The sequence below is a fragment of the Siphateles boraxobius genome, unplaced genomic scaffold (assembly GCF_051911475.1).
Source record: "Siphateles boraxobius isolate OS27281-9 unplaced genomic scaffold, OSU_SipBor_1 54, whole genome shotgun sequence".
Classification (NCBI taxonomy): Eukaryota; Metazoa; Chordata; class Actinopteri; order Cypriniformes; family Leuciscidae; genus Siphateles; species Siphateles boraxobius.
The window spans coordinates 2,573,134-2,592,215 of NW_027509180.1; the positions used below are offsets into that span (position 1 = coordinate 2,573,134).

Genomic DNA, 19,082 nt, shown 5'->3' on the forward strand with positions numbered 1-19,082 from the left:
TTTCTGGAGAACACAAAACATAAAGATAGAATAACTCTCAGTACAAGCTTGAACTGAAAACTGCTTATGTGAACATAAATACAGTTCATTTTCTAAATGCGGAGAATATTTATCTTAATTGTATTATTCTTTTGTTTGGGTAGATTTCTATGCTGAGTCTTTGCTGTTTTTAATGTGTGGACCATTAATTCCTGTTACCAGTGTTGTTGTTTTTTGTGATACTTTGGAAATGTTGTGTAAATTCTGCGGGGAGAGTGTAACAGGTACAGAAAGTAAACTGTTAAATACATTTAGTAGACTTGACACAATTGTTCATTTATACACCTGATATACCGGAGCTGACGGATCAAGTGAGTGCTTTCCCCATTGCTGTGATGTCACAAATCAACATCACTTCCTGTTCTGGCTCCTCCTCTTCCCTTTTGCATTGTCATCTTATCTCATATCTATATGTTCCCTACAATTCATGTATAATGATATTTTACTTACCTATTGTGGTGAGATCTGGTACAGTATTTACCTCATTGCCTGAATAACCCCTAGTTAGGTGCCTTCTGCTGTCAGGTCAGGTTTACTACACTTACTAGTTTGTTATACCAGTTAAATCTAAAGGATGTCCCTTAACACCATATACAACAATGACAATCATTGACTCAAAGGATCGTTCATCCTTACCGTCCGATGAAAGCTTCCTGGATCCCTTTTGTCCCGGTCAGTGAAGATGTACAAATGCTTCTTATTGCTATTGAACTTTCTTTGTACAGCTGAAGTAAGACGGGAAATACTTGTCTTTATAAAATCAAAATTTATTTGAACAAAAGTGAAATATACTTGGTTACACAATAATCAAAAAACATTTTAGCAAAATATGAAAAGGTTACAGATTATGATTCTTCAGATAATCCCTTCCCAGGACGATCCTGGAGAATGGATGTACAAAGAGTAACTTACTTCTAAGCAGTTCAAGAAGCAATCTGTTAGAAATAACTTGAGCTCATCAGCTTATAACAGCATTGAGCAAAAACGGATTCAGAGAGAACCCACTCTCTCTAGAGATGCACATCAAAAAATGAACACAGTTTTTCTGAGATATAGGCCTTTATACCCAAAAAACACATACATTGTTCCTGTTTCGGCTGCTTTGTTTGTTTTTTTCCAGAGGAACTGGGGAAACTCTTGTGACATTAACGCTGTTCTTTTGTGTCTCTCTGGTGTTTTTATGATGTTTCCTTCCCTTGTGCTTCTGTTTATCTGTGTGTGCGGGAGGACTTGTGTGTGTGCGAATGTCTGAGTGTCACTACACCCCCTCTTGGACGTCTAAATACATACATTTCCCATCAGCACTCTAGACACAATTTCATCCAATTCAATATTATAAACATATACGGTATCAACGACTAGATCCAAGCAACACTCATAGAACCTGTAGTTGGTGATTCGTTAAGAAAGAACCCAATTGACTCTTCGCAGGGAGCTTGATTGACAGGTGATCTGACCAATCATACTTCGCCATCCGCCATTTTGTCCGACAAAGCAGTCGGGAGAGTTAGTAGATTAACATGGGAGGATTTGAACTTGAAAAACTGAATATACTGACGCCTTTCCGCGGTTAAAACAACATTCCTTCTTATGTTCATTCATGTTTATTTGATGCTATAAATGAACTAGAAGGAAGATGATCGGTTCACGAGCAGCTTTAACTGAGGCTCTACAGCGATCTGTCACGACACATTAAAGAGCCACAAAACGGTATTTATTGTTTAAATTTCTTTTAAAAAATGACCAAATTTGAAAGCCGAGACTTTGTTTAATATGTTTAATATCAAAAGTAACAGAAAAGTAACCTGGTCTGTCCTGTCTGTCAGCGTATTGTCAGTCTCCTCTCTGATCCGCGATGTATTTTTCACTGCGTGAGAACATTGTGTGTGTGCGTGAGAGCGGCGTAGCTTGTCGGACATAGCGACAGTAACTAAGGGGGGAGGGTCTTTGCGAAGGGTCAATTGCGACAGATAACTCATTGTTTTCTTGTACCACATCCTGTCGACCGGTCGCTAGTGGAACAAGTCCCGCCTCTGCGGAGCCCGGTCCAACTTCAGCAGATTCTGGTCATTTAGAGCGATCTCGATCCCACTGGCCAAGTGCTCTAGAGACAACACCCGTGGCTCCCACTGGGCCGGTGAAATCCTCTCAGACAAATCTACAGGAGCGATAATAACAACATATGAGATCTGGCCATTCATCCTGGCTTGTCTAGTACAGAAGCCCAGCACAATTATGTTCCTCTATTTATACGTTTGAATGTCCATACAACAAGTGGTCTTGGTCACAGTCTCTCTGTGGCCTATTAATAGTTCTGTTGCTTCCTGCAACTCAATTATCAACCACTTCATCTCTTCAATTAACTTGATCATATAATGACTATTGCTTGGGTCTAGTCAGTTGGCCCCGTCTTTACAGTGTTATATTTTTAATTTCAGCCATCGAGTAGCCTTTCTTAATAATACAATCTGAGCAAAATATGTCATATCTATGAAAACCCGCCTCCAAGCCTGAATCCATACAGGATAACATTTATATTTAAAACAAGACTTGCAGAATTTGCGAACTTCACAGTCATGTGGCAGCTTCCTCGTTTCCGGGCCCTAATGTGATAACACAGAATCAACAGTAAAATAAAAATATAAAAGAAACAATATTTTTTTTCTAAAATCAATTCAAATTCAAATCAACAATGTCAAAAACAAAAGAAATTAAAATTAAAATAAAAAAAACATATACGATACATACTAACATTTTTCAACCAATCTCCAGGAATGGGAATGGTCGTTGATATCAATAAGACAACCATTAATAACTTTGGTTTTTGCAGGTATAGGTTACCTTGAAATCCCCGCCGTTATCAAAATTATGAAATATAGCACAGCCAATCTTTACACCATTGGTCTTAAAGCGATATTTCTCCTCCAGCTAATTACTGTTAAAAACATTTAGGTAATTATTCCCAGTCCAATTTACACATATCCCAGCCAAGTGATTTTAATATAGCATTTTACATCAATGCTCTAATTCCCTGTACCCCAAATAAATGTATATATCTCATGTTTCGAAGTAGCTGTGAGATAAGTAGTGTCAACAAAAAATTTCCCAAAATATTATACTGACTAATGCTCAAAAGCGATAACACCATTTGCTCAGGCTTGCGATACGTCACGATACAGGTGTTATTGCTTGCCATTGCTTCAGACATTTTCTATATTTAGAAAATAGTTTTCGAAATGATAGTGAGCGCAAAAAATATTTTCCAGTATGTGTACCAAATATTACCATTACTGGGCCTGTCCAATTTGTGAGGCGTTGTTTTGCACGTAATACCATTGTGGACCCATAGACGTTCCTTCCAGGAAATCATCAACAGGATCCAATAAATCACCTAATTCTGCTTTGTTTTTAAAGATGAAAAAGCTATTTTTTTCATTATTTGATCATGGCTTATCATCATTAGTGGTGCCACCGGAGTTATAGCACTAATGTCCTCATCCGCCCCCTCTATGTCGATTAAGTCTTTAAATGTACAGAATAAATGTTCCTCGCTATGCATCCATGTTGGGCTTGGGTGAAATAATGAACTTTGAGTTTTTACTTTCCAAGAGTCAAACATCTCGGAGTTACAGTGTTCCTCCTGTCCTGCAGTCCACCAATATTTCACTTTACTTTGGTGTATTCAAATATCCCCCAATCCTAGATTCCAGATATTTTACCTCCTTTTATTGCGGTCTTTTGCATCCAGTGTAGGTCTTAGGCTATTCCTAGAAAATGGTGCTAATGATCGAACGTCAAACTTATTATGATTTTATAATCTGTTATTTGTCCACCTCTCTGTTGTTATGGTTTCATCATCGTTAAATAATATTTGTTTCTCCAATAACCATGAGTTAAAAACTGTTGGTTTAATTTATTATTACCTCTATTATCTGACTTCCATGTCAGGCTCCTATTGGTTGTTTTATCCAGCCCCATCGCGACTGGAAACACATCTGTTCTCTACACAGGGAGTTAGAAAGTCCTATCCACCTGAGGTTATTTTTATCGCACCCATCTGTATAGTTGTTCCAATTCCCTAGTTTGTGTTTATTATACGGGTCACTGGACTCCAGACCATAGTATATAAAACTATCGCTGATCGATATAGTTAATCAGAGACATTTTTAGCACATACTCCAGGATCCCAGAGACATTATCCAAGTCTAAGGTGATACCCGGCTGCGGTGCATATCTTAAAGTCAAAGGATGTAGTCTATTTCCCCTGACCCCGCTTTTCCACAAGGTGGCGTTAATGGACCATGTAGATCTTTCTTTCTCTCGTTTGACCATTTCATTTCATTGCCTTTGTCTGTTCTAACCATCCATTTGTGCCATAATTCAATACTTTATTGCCATGCTTTTGAAAGTCTGTTTCTTTCCACGCCGTGCTGCTATCAAGGTAACACACCCAAGCGCTGGTTTTCTCATATTCAGCGTCACATTGTTTGGTGATATTGAACCACATTGGGTTGTTAGGGTATTTTCAAATTTTCAAATAATGCAATTGGCATAGTCATTTTGGCACACACTACCCAGCTAAATGCTTCATAAGCAGGTTTGGGTTGATTTTTAAAGATACCTACAATTAATGCATACGGGTTGAGCCCTTTTGGCCAATGTCCCTTTTGCATTGAATCTAAGTCATCTTCTTCAATGACCCATTTATGGTGTATTACCTTATATGCTTCACTCACTGGAGCTGACCTTCCAGTTGGCTGACTGGATTTTTTAATATCCATTTTTATTGGTTCGGCCTTATCAAACTCTTTTAGGTTTATCCAATGATCCTGGACTACAGAAACAACCACTTTTGTCAAACTATTCCATTCATTTATCTGGTTTATTTTTATTAAAGGGGTGTTCCACAGTTTATACACATGTATGGTGTCTAATAAATTTGCTAAAATCACTAAGATTATAGATTAAGCCTTGTAACTTTACATGTGTCTGGTTATGGCTTTTATGATTAGTCCATCTTATCCTGGTTTTATTCCCCTGCACAGTTGGTCCTTAAAATAACGGGCCGTACAAGACACTCTAGTTAAAACTACCTGTGCAGTTCCAAAATGACTTATCTATATCTTTTATAAATCGATGCCGGGATCGATGCCGGGTTGGGGACCTAGTAACATTGCCAGGATCAGTCCCTAAACGCGTGCTGTGTGAACAAAAGTCGTAAACAATGCCGTGTCGTAATGATGATGCTGAAGTGAAGTGAAAGCAGGCTAGTGAAACGGTACGTAATGCGCTTGTTTATGATCGAATTAGAGAAAAAAATGCAAAAGCGTGGTTTCTCCAGAGAGAAATCGCAGCTCATAAGAAAACTATAGACGCTGCTGTTTTATTTTAAAATGTAAAAATAATTCATTATCAGGAACCAAGGCCAGGGGATTAACTTCCCATTTACTCATGATTTTATCTCCTACCAAGCAACCTCAACTGGTCACACTTTTTCTCGTTTGCCACACCCCCTTTTGGTTAGTGAATGCTTGGGCTACCCAGTGTGCAATCTTTATGCCAGATTTTAACTAAAAATCCATCACTCAAATCTATTCACCTGAATTCATATTTTTCACAAACCACTCTTTTGCGTATGTTTGGCTATGCCATTCCTGGGAGGTTGATATTTTACTGATTTAACTAAAGTTATTCCATTTTCTTTGCAAAATGTTGTCCCCGCGGATCCGCTCTGGATTCCCTCAATATTAGTGATGGGATTTATGGCTCTTTGAGGGGATCCGGATCTTGGCGATCCGTTCCTTTCAAAGAGCCGTTCAAAAGAACGGCTCTTTTGGCTCTTTTTAAATATTTAGTCAGTTTTAAGAAGCCAGCTTGGGGGCATCTCAGTTTATCCTGGAAATAATCACTGGGAGGAATGATGAGGTGAGATTTGTAGTCAAATAATTAAAACTCAGATATCACACACCAATATCTGAGTTTGAATTATTCTGAAATATTATTACCTCATTTGTCATGTGTGGACTATATTCCATAGGGTTGCACAACATCCCTCTGCTTAGAAAGTGACATCACTATTTTGGATTTACCTTTAGTACAAAGTGTGTGTATGTGTAAAGCTATGTTGACTTATGTTATTCATACAGTACCTACTCACAAATAAACATCAAAAACAAAGCCGGCTGCAATGAATTTCTGTGCAAAACAGCTTTTACTACAAACACTAACACTTCCACACAAGAACATTGTTATCACACAATAACATTTTGATAAAAAACAAAAAATATTTAAAGTTGTAAATATATACTGTAGATACAGTAACATGAACACGAACAAGTCATTGGCTCCGCTCCTACCCAATGACAGAGGCACGTAGGGTTTTTTTCCCACTGGAGTACTCACGTAAAGGATGCGCGCGCGTGCACAACTACTATCATCATGCTGTTAGGCAGTAGCACCCTGCGCTGGGTGCGCCCCTTCCCCTATACAGGGCCGGCTCTAGCCCTTTGGTTGCCCTAGGCGAGATTGATTTTTGCGCCCCCCCCCCCCCCTCCTTTAAAAATAATGAGTATTTATTTAACTAAACAAAAATGCTCTTATAGTCACTCCAAAACTTCAACAAGCAAATTATGACTTGAACTGTAATAAATTGTTTATACAAATGCTACAAAGAACGTTCAAGGATATTTCAATCATCCTACATAGTTGCATTGTACAAATACATTTTATCGGACCATGTAACTTGTAGTAGATAAATGACAATTACTACCACCACTACTATTATTACTAATCTATTAGGCTGCTACAAGGCTAGGGGGGTTCGGGGGCATGCTCCCCCGTAACAAAATTTTGTGCATTTTAATGTTAAATTCATCAATCTGGTGCACTTTGAGAGTTCAAAATTAAAAGCTCCAACCCATATTCAGTGTTCAAATTAAACAAAGAAAAATTCAAACCTCTTTTAGTTAGTGTCTGTCTACATTACATAATAATAGTTATAATATTAATCCCATGATAATACTCATATATTGTAAAACAATGCACTGACAAATAAAGGAAACTTTCATAAGTTTTGTACTAATTTCTATACTAATAGAAAGAGTATTTTTCTATACTTCACATTAAAGATGTGATTGGGCCAGCCCAGTGTCAATCAAGAAAACAACCAATGGGCCGCTGATCTACGCGTTTCATGCGGTGTCAGAAAAAACGTTTTTGACTTTTTTTTGACCAATGCATTACACCAGCACTAACCCAGCGCCGCCGATTAAGCAAAACAAAAGAAAACGATTGGGCTATTTCTATTTTAGCCCCCGGCCGCTTTTTTGCTTTATCCATCTTTTTCGACGACAACTCACTACTCGTGCCTGTTCGCTCAGCGCTCACGGCGCCCGCGCCCGCTCGCGATATTATTGGAGGGGGGTCCCCTGTCAAAATTCTATGATGAAATCTTATGAGGGCGCCTACTCCGCTACACATACCGGTATACCCACTTTTTGCGCCACTGGCAGGCTTATGTAATTGCTCCACTCCTTGCAGTGTTAATGAAGTAGCCTACAATAAAAGCGGAAAGTTCCTTACGCGGCTCTGGCGCCCCCCCTAGGGTATAAGGCGCCGGCGCCCTTAGCATTTGCCTATACTGCCTATGCCACGGGCCGGCCCTGCCCCTATAACTGAGGTAGGGATGGCTGACGCGAGACAGTCGTTCCGAAGTTTTGCGAGATCCCGAAGCGCAGATGTTTCGAAACACTGATCCGAAGCGTGATTCAAAACACCCACGTCACGTGACTACGGCTAAATGAAGCTTCTGAGTGTTTCGACAGGTGGCGTGCTCCGCCGATTCAGCGTTTGATTGACAGGGTCGGGAACAGACCACACAATCGTACATCTGTATAAAAAGTGAAGTCAACTCATCTTGACCTCGTGGGTTTTTGTGAGAGGATTTTTTCAAAGACTGGAGAAATTATCTAAAAGTAGGCTAAGTCCTTCCAAAGAAGTGAAATTAATATTTTTCATAAGAATCTCTAAAAAAGTGAGACATTGTGGCTTGATGTATTTTATTAATATTCATTTTTCAGGACCAAAATAACATTCTGCACAGTGAGGAGCCTACAGGTTACAAGCTTCACATATTAGAAAAATAGCTACAATAATCAAAAAACAAATTTTTTAATGGCTCGTTGTCAAGGTTGTTACAGATCAACACCTGCAAGTGACCACTAGGTGTCACTGTTGAGACGGGTGTCGGGTTGATTCGAAGCCTCGACACAATATGGCACATTTGGTTCAACTGTTTCATTGCTTCACGAAGCCTCGATCTGCCCACCACTAAACTGAGGAGCTAATTTGTGTGCATCTGTGTGAAACACGCATAGGAAAAAAAGAACGACAGAAAGAACGGCTCCCCTCCAGCCGCGACTCGGCTCCCATCGTTCATGTTTATGAGCCGTTCAAAAGAATCGGTTCGTTCGCGAACGTCACAACTCTACTCAATATTTAATCCATTCTTCAAAGCTATTTACCGTACCTGTTGCCTGTGAACACGGATATAATTGTATGAAATTACTACAGTTGTCTAATATCACTAAGAAGTAAACATTATTTTTCTTTATCTGTAACGGGCCTGCAAAGTCCATGCTGATTTCTACATGTTCTTTATCTATTTTGATTTTTCCAAAATCGTGGTGAATACTTGACATCACTTTTCTACATTCAGGGCAATTTAGTTTGATGGCCTGATATGAGGTTTTTAGGTTTTGAACATTTAAACCCAGCTGATGGCAGTATTTTGCCCTGTAACTAGTTGAATTCCTTGTGTGTGCAAGCACACTTGGCAATAAAGCTCTTTCTGATTCTGATTCTGATTCTGAAGGATGCTTCAACTGTCGTGAAGTTCTTGTAATAAGTTTCCTTCTCTCTGTTTCGTGATTGCTCGGATTCGGATATATTTATCCACTTCCCCGTTTCCTACAGCAGCAGCAGTCTTTTGTGACTTGGCTGGCTCTTATTGTTCAGACTAATTTTGCGTCGTAAATCTGCCTGTGCTAATGGTTTACCTTTAGCGTTATGATAATCATTTTGTTCCCATTAAGTTTTCCGCAAAACCCAAATATCACTATCCGTAATCAGAATACTATCATTATGGCTATGCTTGACCATCTGCTTTAAGGCCTGATCAACAGCCATCACTTCTGCTTATGTGCACTTTTGTCATCTGGCAATCTGCCCTTTTGCTTCTGGTTGAGACTGAACCATCTCAGCCCTCCTGCCCAGTGTACGCTGAGTTGGTGGACGTTAGGGGGCGCGCCATCAACAGTTGCAGTCCATTCCATCATTGCAGCTGCGGTGGAAGCGTGTCCGGGAGGAACCTGCTCGTGGTATTTTGGACGATCGGTTCCTCCCTACCCGTAAGCCGCCAGCCTGGAACGAGCCTTCCACTCCTTCCCGATCTCCACTCTGAGATCGAGAAGGCATGGAAGAACCCGTTCTCCGCGCGTCTTCATCTGCATCAGCGGGGTAGTTTCGCTGCTGTGGATGGGGCCGCAGAGCACGGGTATGTGTCGATGCCGCCAGTGGACGAGACGTTGGCCAACTATCTTGCCTCTGGTCGGTCTTTGTCACTGGGAGCTCCGACCCTGCCATCCAAGCCGCTTAAAACAACATCACGCTTGAATGGCAGAGCGTACACGGCAGCAGGTCAGGCAGGTGCGGTTCTGCACACCCTCGCGGTCCTTCAGGCCTACCAGGCCGACTTGCTGCAGGAGCTCGATCAGGGGGGCGGTCTGTCCCCTGACGCGGTTGCAGAGCTGCCCCACACCACGGATTTGGCTCTCCGGGGCACCAAACAGTCCGCTGCTTCCATACGTCGTGCGATGGCGGCTATGGTGGCCAAGGATAGGCATCTGTGGCTCAACAAGGCTGACATCGGGGAGAAAGAAAAAACCTGTCTCCTCGATTCGTCGGTTTCGCCTTACGAGCTTTTCGGACCTTCCGTCGAGACGGTGGTCGATAAGTTCAGGTTGGTGAGGGCGCGCTCTGCGGCGTTTAAGAGCTGCATACCGCGGAGGTCCTCGGCCCAGCCCAGGCAGGCGGTAGGGCCTGGTCCGTTGTGGTCTGAGGATCACAGACAGACACAGAAGGCCAGTGTCGCTTCCCGTGCACCCCCTCCTCTTAGTAGAGGGAGCAGGGCGCGCAGGAGGTGTAACTCCCGCGGGAGGCAGGATCTAAGGGAGGTGATCCAGAGGAAACGTTCTCAGACCGAACGTTAGACATCACCTCCCTGGATCTTGTCTCCTAACCACCATCACTCCCAGGCTCCTCCTTAATCAGGCCTGGGGCGGGGCCCATGATGAGTTCACGAATTCACTGATGGCCCGCTTCAGCTTGGTTGATGGGGGCGCCTTCCTTTGGCTTGTGATACAGTAGAACTCGGGTTACTGAGTTTCTGAGTCCTGGTGTGCTTCATTCCACACGTTGCAGGTTTTTATGTTGAGTGAAAATGTTTTTTTTTTGTGCAAGTAACATTTTCTCTTCTTTTTCAGAACTCGTCTCCTGTACAGAGCCGGGGACATGTTTGGTAAGCAACTAGGAAAAGAAAGACGGTAATGTATTGTAAAGTGAGCCGAGCTCCCACATACTGTGGTCGCCAGGTTACAGGCCTCACCGGGCCTTCCGGGTTATGACCTTCCACATGTCAGGTCACCGGCCTTACCCGGCCTTCCTGAATGTGAGCTCCCACATACTGTGATTATCAGGTTACAGGCCTCATCCAGCCTTCCTGGTTATGAGCTCCCACACATTGTGGTCGCCAGGTGACAGGCCCCAGCCAGCCTTCCTGGTTATGAGCTCACACATACTGGGTATCAGGTTACAGGCCTTACTAGGCCTTCCTAAATATGAGCTCCCACACACGGTGTTCGCCAGGTTACAGGCCTCGCCAGGCCTTCCTGGTTATGAGCTCCCACATACTGTGGTCGCCAGGTTACAGGCCTCACCGGCCTTCCTCGTGATGGGCTTCTACATGTCAGGTTACAGGCCTCACCCGGCTTTCCTGAATGTGAGCTCCCATGTACTGTGGTCGCCGGGTTACAGGCCTCACGGGCCTTCCTGAGTATGAGCTCCCACACAAGCCGTGCTCGCCAGGTTACAGGCCTCACGGGCCTTCCTGAGTATGAGCTCCCACACACCGTGGTCGCCAGGCCTTCCTGGTTATGATCTTCTACAGGTCAGGTTACAGGCCTCATCCGGCCTTCCTGAATGTGGGTTCCCACATACTGTGGTCACCAGGTTTTAGGCCTCTCAGGCCTTCCTGAGTGTGAGATCCCACATGCTGTGGTCGCCAGGTTACAGGCCTCTTCGGCCTTCCTGGTAATGGGCTTCTACATGTCAGGTTACAGGCCACTTAGGCCTTCCTGAGTGTGAGCTCCCACATGCTGTGGTCGCCAGATTACAGGCCTCACCGCCTTCCTGAGTATTAAGCTCCCACATTCAGTGGTCACCAGGCTTCAGGGCTCCTCGGCATTCCTGGTTATGAGTTGTCGCATGTCGGGTTGCAGGCCTCACCAGGCCGTCTTGAATGTGAACTCCCACTCACTGTGGTCGCTAGGGTGTATTTGTGAGTTTTCACATGTCAGGTTGCAGGCCTCATCAGGCCTTCCTGAATGTGAGCTCCCACGCATTATGACTATCAGGTTACAGGCCTCATCTGGCCTTCCTGATCATGGGTAAAATACAGGCCTCAAAACCGGCCTCCTGAATATATAGTGATGAAGTACATGTATCTTTACTTCATCTATTTTTCTTTATAGATTTATGGTAAGTCACACGATGGAACGTCTTGTGTACTTTCTAAAATCCATTTTTTATTGTAAGGGTCATGCGCTGTACACTTCGGTCCCTACCTATGTGGCCAGACCCAGGTCTTTTCACCTTCGGTCCCACTCTAGATGCATCCTGTCATCGAAGTATGCTACCACAGACGCCTTTCTCTAGCTAACTTCCACATTTTTGATCCAGGCTTTCCTGGATTCAGAATGGCTAAGTACACGCACTTTCGTTTCATGTACTTTCTAAAATACATATTTATGGTCTTTCTGGAAGTAGCCCCCACATCGTGTGGTTGTCAGGTTACAGGCCTTATCAGGCCTTCCTTAAAGTAAGCTCCCACAGGTTGTGGTCGCCAGGTTACAGGCCTCACCCGGCCTTCCTGAGTATGAGCTCCCACCCACTGTGGTGGCCAGGTTACAGGCCTCTCTGGCCTTCCTGATATGAGCTCCCACCTACTGTGGTCGCCAGGTTACAGGCCTCACCCGGCCTTTCTGAATGTGAGCTCCCACATACTGTGGTCGCCAGGTCACAGGCCTCATGGGCCTTCCTGAGTATGAGCTTCCACATGCTGTGGTCGTCAGGTTTCAGGCCTCACCGGCCTTCGTGATATGAGCCCTCATGTACTGGAGCTCCCCACATAGGGGGTCATCAGGTCTTAGGCTTCAGTAGACCTTCCTGGTTTTGATCCCTCTCTTACTTCCTCAGTGTTCAGAACGAGCACTTGGTAGACCCGTGGATTGAGTGGACGACTTCCGTCGTTTCTTTAGGTTGAGTCACACTCTCCAGGGGATCCCGTCTCTGTGATCCGGAACTGAATGGTTTCTGCCAGCTTCGCAGGCCTTCGGTTTTTGGATGCCTTATCCAAGGCAAGTTCCGCAGGCTCTGTCTTGGACAGACAGGCAATGGCCCGACGGTGCGTCTTGGTATAGATCACCAGGCCAGCCTGGTGGCAATTCAGGAGGCATGCTCTCCTGAATAGTGACTGCCTGAGAGTCCCTTGGGTCCCCATGCCACACTCCCTAGAAGTGACCCCTTCTATTAGGAAGTTAGGGGTGCTATTCCAGCTTCCTCATCCAGATTGCCATCATCACACGTTGTGGCTCTTCGATCAGTGTGATTTGATGGTGTTTGTGATACAGCCGTGACCAGGTCTGAAATACCTTTTCTGGTTACCACTATATTAGCTCCTCTAATGAGTGGTACGGTGACATCATTGTCAGCGTTTTCTACGGTAATCTTATCGCTTGGTCTTTTTGCTGCAATCGCCCTGACCAGAGGTCCTAATCAATTAAAGTTTGATGTATACATATAATTCCTAATCATTGATCGTACTTTCTCTTCTACTCCTCCTGCTTCGTTTTGTCGCCTATTTAGTTGATCTTGTGGGAGTACAGTAATATTAGTTATTTTATCCATGAATGTGTATCTGTTCCTATAACAATAGTAAGCTATTCCACGTAGTGAAATTTTGTTTAATATGTAAGTAACTTCCTCCTCGCACACTGGAGACACTGTTTAGAGCGTTCAAATGGTTTTGGGGGTTTTTGGTCAGATAGTTACTGTTTAATCAGATTCCACTTATTAAATTAATAATAATAATTAAATTAATAGTAATCCTGTACGAGCCCCCGTATCGTGAGATCTGGTATTTACCTTATTGCCTAAATAACCCCTAGTTAGGTGCCTTTTGCTGTTAGGTCAGGTTTACTATACTTGGCCAGTTTGTTATACCAGTTAAATCTAAAGGATGTCCCTTAACACCATATACAACAATGACAATCCTTGACTCAAATAATCTTTCATGCTTACCATCCGGTGAAAGCTTCCTGGATCCTTTTTGTCCTGGTCAGTGAAGATGTACAAATGCCTCTTGTTGCTATTGAACTTTCTTTGTACAGCTAAAGTAAGATGGAAAAATACTTTTTATAAAATAAAAGTTTATTTAAACAAAAGAGAAATTTACTTTTAGCAAAATATCAAAAGGTTACAGATTATAATTCTTCAGCTAATCAATTCTGTGATGGATTATCACGATTAATACCGTTCCCAATTATCCTATATTCTCATCTAGAATATTTGGATAACCTTGCTGTAACTAAACAGCCTGTCCTTTAGTCGTGTCCTCAAGAGTTAGGTGATCAGTCTATACAAATTCGTGTTCTATTATAAAACTTAATAATAGATTTCCCCATTGATTTCTCAAATTGTATTTATGATTTCATTAAAACCATAAATTTTTATTTAATGTCAAACCAAAATTGTAATTTTTTCCAACACAAAGTTTTACCTTAACCCAAAGTAATAATATTGTTTGTTACAAAGAACGTGTGTATTTTTTTTTTGCTTTGATAAAACCTACACTGTAAAAAATACTGTCAGTGTCACATGCCTGTCCTGTCTTGTGTTGCACATGGGTGTTTGTTATGTTGTGCCATGTGCTGTTGTGATTGTTGATCCCTCCCCCTCGTTACCTGATTAGTGTTTGAGTTGTTCCACCTGTCCCCTCTTTATTTGTTCCCTTTTTAAGTCTCCTCTTGTATGCAGTCTTTGTCGGTTCGTTGTCATACGTCTTCCCAGTTCCTTGTTGATGTTCTTATCTTCAGACTCAGTGTTGGTTTCATGTTCGTCATCGACTCACGAGCCGAGTGATCCACCGCTGGCTCTGAACATAAGAACATCAACAAGGAACTGGGAAGACGTATGACAACGAACCGACAAAGACTGCATATCCGAAAACCCCCCGCTGGAACCCAGGTTTGGCGGAGTCCTTCTGACACCGCCGATCGGAGAGAATTGGGTTGATCCAAATCTGGAAATGATGTCATCTGGGCAATCCAAGTCATCGTCATCCATATACCTCCAGTAAAAATCCTCCATGCTGCTGAGTTCTCAAAGGGTCGGTTCGTTCTGTCACGCAACACATACAAAAATGGGAAGAGAACTCAAGTGCAAAAACAAGGAGGATTTAATAACAAAAACCGTACAAACACAAATCAAAAACCCACGAGGGGGAAAACATAATAAATGAACATGAAACCAACACTGACTCTGAACATAAGAACATCAACAAGGAACTGGGAAGACGTATGACAACGAACCGACAAAGACTGCATACAAGAGGAGACTTAAAAAGGGAACAAATAAAGAGGGGACAGGTGGAACAACTCAAACACTAATCAGGTAACGAGGGGGAGGGATCAACAATCACAACAGCACATGGCACAACATAACAAACACCCATGTGCAACACAAGACAGGACAGGCATGTGACAGTCAGCTACGGCTGCCAAACAAAAAATGTAAAAATAAAGTAAAATATCCTAATTTAAATTAAGTGCAAAAAACTTTTAAAGATATTTTCCTTAAATGTTTTACAGAAAAACACGGTTATTTTACACTATTATCTGAATTATTACGTTCAAACACCCTAACTGTAAGAAAATCCCATAAAAAACAGTCAATGACTGTCAGCAATTGTTGCCAAACAAAAATGTAAAATATCCTAATTTAAATAAGTGCAAAAGACTATTACTGAAATCTTCATTAAGCTTTTTAACAGAAACAGAGTTATTTCACATATATTTCCTAATTTTTTACGAAAAAATAATAAAGTTTGATGTCACCATGATGGAGATCAGTGTTTGCTTTAGTTGGGCTCTTGACCCTTTAGTTTTTAACATTACTTTTTTCCCTGGCTGCTTCAACTGTGTGTCTTTGATATATATTTGTTATTGTAGGAATCCAAGAGAAACTACAGATCAGAAGATCTTGGTCACTTATTAGTGATAATAGTCATGTAGTTGCCTGCTTTATTAATATCTGATTAAATCGTTAAATATTACTTGTTAATTTTGCATGCCAATACTGCTGTAGAAGATCCTGCAGTGCTGTGAAACTCAGATTTTATTAAGTCATTATACAGATAATTTTTTGACAGGATCACACAGACATCAAGAATCATTGTATGAATCGCAAAAATTGTGACAATGATAAAAAAATCTGATCAACTGCTTTGTTTATTGTCACCATTGTTGAGATTCATATGTTGATTCTTGATGTCTCTATACTCTTAAAAAATTAAACCAGCTCAAAAAATTTTTTTTTGTAATAATTGTTTTTTTAAATTTTGAATTGTTATAATACTGATGCCATGAAATTTCAAAGATCAAGTTTATGACATTAATAATAGACTTTGTGTAAAAGAAAAGCCTATATATAATGAAATCTCAGTAAATTTATTCAGAGATTTAACTGGAATATCAGGTCACCCTATGATGCATATTACATTATCAATAAATATCTAACATCACTAATAATTTCTCTTGCACTTATTGCCATAACAAATGTGTATGAAAAACACAGTTAAACAGCCAGAGAAATAACTAATGTTAAAAACCCAAGGGTCATGAGCCCAACTAAAGCAAATACTAATCTCAATCATGGTGACATCAAATTTCTGTTAAAGTTTTTTGCACTTAATTTAAAGTAGGATATTTTACTTTATTTTTAAGTTTTTTGTTTGGCAGCAGCTGACAGTCATTGTCGTTTTTTTAAGATTTTATTTTTTACAGTGTAGGTTGTATCAAAGCAAAAAAATTACACACGTTCTTTGTAACAAACGATATTATTACTTTGGGTTAAAGTAAAACGTTGTGTTGGAAAAAAATAAAATTTTGGTTTGAAATTAAATCAAAATTTACGGTTTTAACTAAATCATAAATACAATTTGAGAATATCTAAAAAAATTAGATGTAACAAATTACATCAATTTTTTTAAGTTAATCCAAAGTATCATTTTTTTCAGTGTAGAGGGCGTAACACGTACTTTGAGGCAAAGTGAAAACAGAAGGTATAAACTGAAAATCACAATTTTCCATTGGACCAATGTAAATATATATTTTGAATGAATTGCACTGATCTTTCACTTTTTTTAGTGAACCCTGTCATATGCTGCCTCTTTGGCTAGGCTATTTGATCAATCAAATCTCACAGTGATTAATCTTATCTCAAAAGAATGCTCACCCTTCGATGTCGTTTTCTCCAGAAAGGATCCTCCTGACCCAGGTGGAAGAAGACTCGTACTCAATGACCCAAGATTCAGTTAGATGATTATAATAAATGTTTTAACAAAATGTATTAAAAGAATCAAATGAAAGGAATACTGGTTGCAGGTTATATATGAGTACTAACTAACAGATGGATACTATCTAGGCTTTAATGCTTCTCGCGGCCAATAACTGCTGGAGTATTAACTTGTTGGTTGCAAGCAAGAGCAAATAATCTTCTCCAGGTCTCCTCCTTTATAGTCTTTTCATAAGCATGTACACATCAAGGTCTAGCAAGCCATAAGCATTAGTAAGCAATGTGAGTTAACGTCATAAGCCGTTCAATGAGCAGCAGCCTGCAAGATAAGAGCATCTGGTTTCCTGTGGCGGATACCATATGTGGGTGTATATGGCTTCACACACTGTTATGATGCCAGTCTGTGTTCCCCTGTCGTTTCATGTTAGTAGTTCCCCGTTAAGTCTATTAGTATCCCCAGGTGTTTCTCATTGACCATGCCCCATTGTTATCCTGTTTAGATCGTTTGCCCCTGTATTTAAGCCCTGTGTTTCAGTCCAGTCTTTGTGAGTTCTTGTTGTGTGTTGCTCTGTGATGCAGTTAGTTGAGGTTTGTCTTTCGCCTAGTTTCAGTTTAACGAATAAAGTGTGTGTGCTGCATTTGGATCCTGCCTCATCTCTGCTTTCACTGCAACTCGATACAGAAGAACTCACCGAACATGAATCCAGCAGCCATGCGACCCCTGTGCCCAGACGTCCAAATCTTGTGTCTCCGTCAAGGAGATCGACCGGTCGAGGACTATGTGAAGGACTTTCTGAAGCTGGCTCATCTCTCACGTATGGATGAATTGTGCTTGATGATATTTTTTCGTGGAGGTCTATCTGAGCCGCTTAGCCACCTGATGCCACTGCACGACCCTAATGTGACCCTTGAGCAGTATATCGACCTGGCCCTTTTGCTGAGCGGTTCGGCATTTACTGTGGGCTTGGCTGATGAAGCACCCTGCCAGCTCACAGTACCCCCTGAGTTGGTTTACATCTCGCCCGTCCAGCCAGAGCCTGTCCACGTCCCACCTGTCCAGCCAGAGCCTGTCCATGTCCCGCCTGTCCAGTCCCCAGCCTTCGCCGCTGGTTCCGTCCAGTCCAGAGCCTTCGCCGCTGATCCCGTCCAGTCCAGAGCCTTCGCCGCTGGTTCCGTCCAGTCCCGAGCCTTCGCCGCTGATCCCTTCCAGTCCAGAGCCTTCGCCGCTGATCCCGTCCAGTCCAGGGCCTTCGCCGCTGGTCCCGTCCAGTCCAGCTCCCTCTCGCTCTCGAAGAGGAGGAGGAGGAGGATGAGGAAGACTTCCTGCGTCCCACTGGGCCCGGAGGACATTCCTAAGCCTGCTGTCAGCCCAGAGGCCTGCATTCCAAGCTCCTTGCCCTGCCGGCGCCACCCAAGCTCCTTGCCCTGCCAGCACCGCCCAAGCTTCTGGCCCTGCCTGTATCTCCTGAGCCGGGGGGGTTCGGTCCTGAGCCGATGCTTGCTCCAGCATTTGACCTCGCAGCTACCCCCAAGAAATTATTTTTTGGGGGGGGGGGGGCAGTAGGCCACTGCCATAGCCACCCAAAGGGTCCTCTCCGCCATGGCCACCCAAAGGGTCCTCTCTGCCATGGCCACCCGAAGGGTCCTCTCCGCCATGGCCACCCGAAGGGTCGTCACCGTCTTGACCGCCCGAGGGGTCTTCTCCGCAGTGGCCGCCCGAGGGGTCTTCCCCGCCGTGGCCACCCGAGGGGTCTTCTCCGCTGTGGCCGCCCGAAGGGTCTGCTCCGCCTTGGCCGCCCGAAGGGTCTGCTCCGCCTTGGCCCCCCAAAGGGTCTGCTCCGCCTTGGCCACCCCGAAGGGTCCTCTCCGCCGTGGCCGCACGAGGGGTCTTCTCCGCCGTGACCGCCCGAAGGGTCTTCTCCGCCGTGGCCCCCCAAAGGGTCTGCTCCGCCTTGGGCGCCCGAAGGGTCCTCACCGCCATGGCCACCCGAAGGGTCTTCTCCGCCGTGGCCGCCCGAGGGGTCTTCTCCGCCGTGGCCGCCAGAGGGTCTTCTCCGCCGTGTCGGCCCGAGGGGTCTTCTCCGCCGTGGCCCCCCGAGGGGTCCGCTCGGAGCAGTCTGCTCTGCCTTGGCCAC

The 19,082-nt window shown here is 43.1% G+C and overlaps 1 protein-coding gene across 1 annotated transcript in view; it reads right to left on the reverse strand.

Moving 5' to 3' along the window:
• The window catches only part of LOC143714465 (uncharacterized), a 318,540-nt gene that overhangs the window by 48,791 nt on the left and 250,667 nt on the right, over positions 1-19,082 (reverse strand). The gene's annotated exons all lie outside the window — the stretch shown is intronic.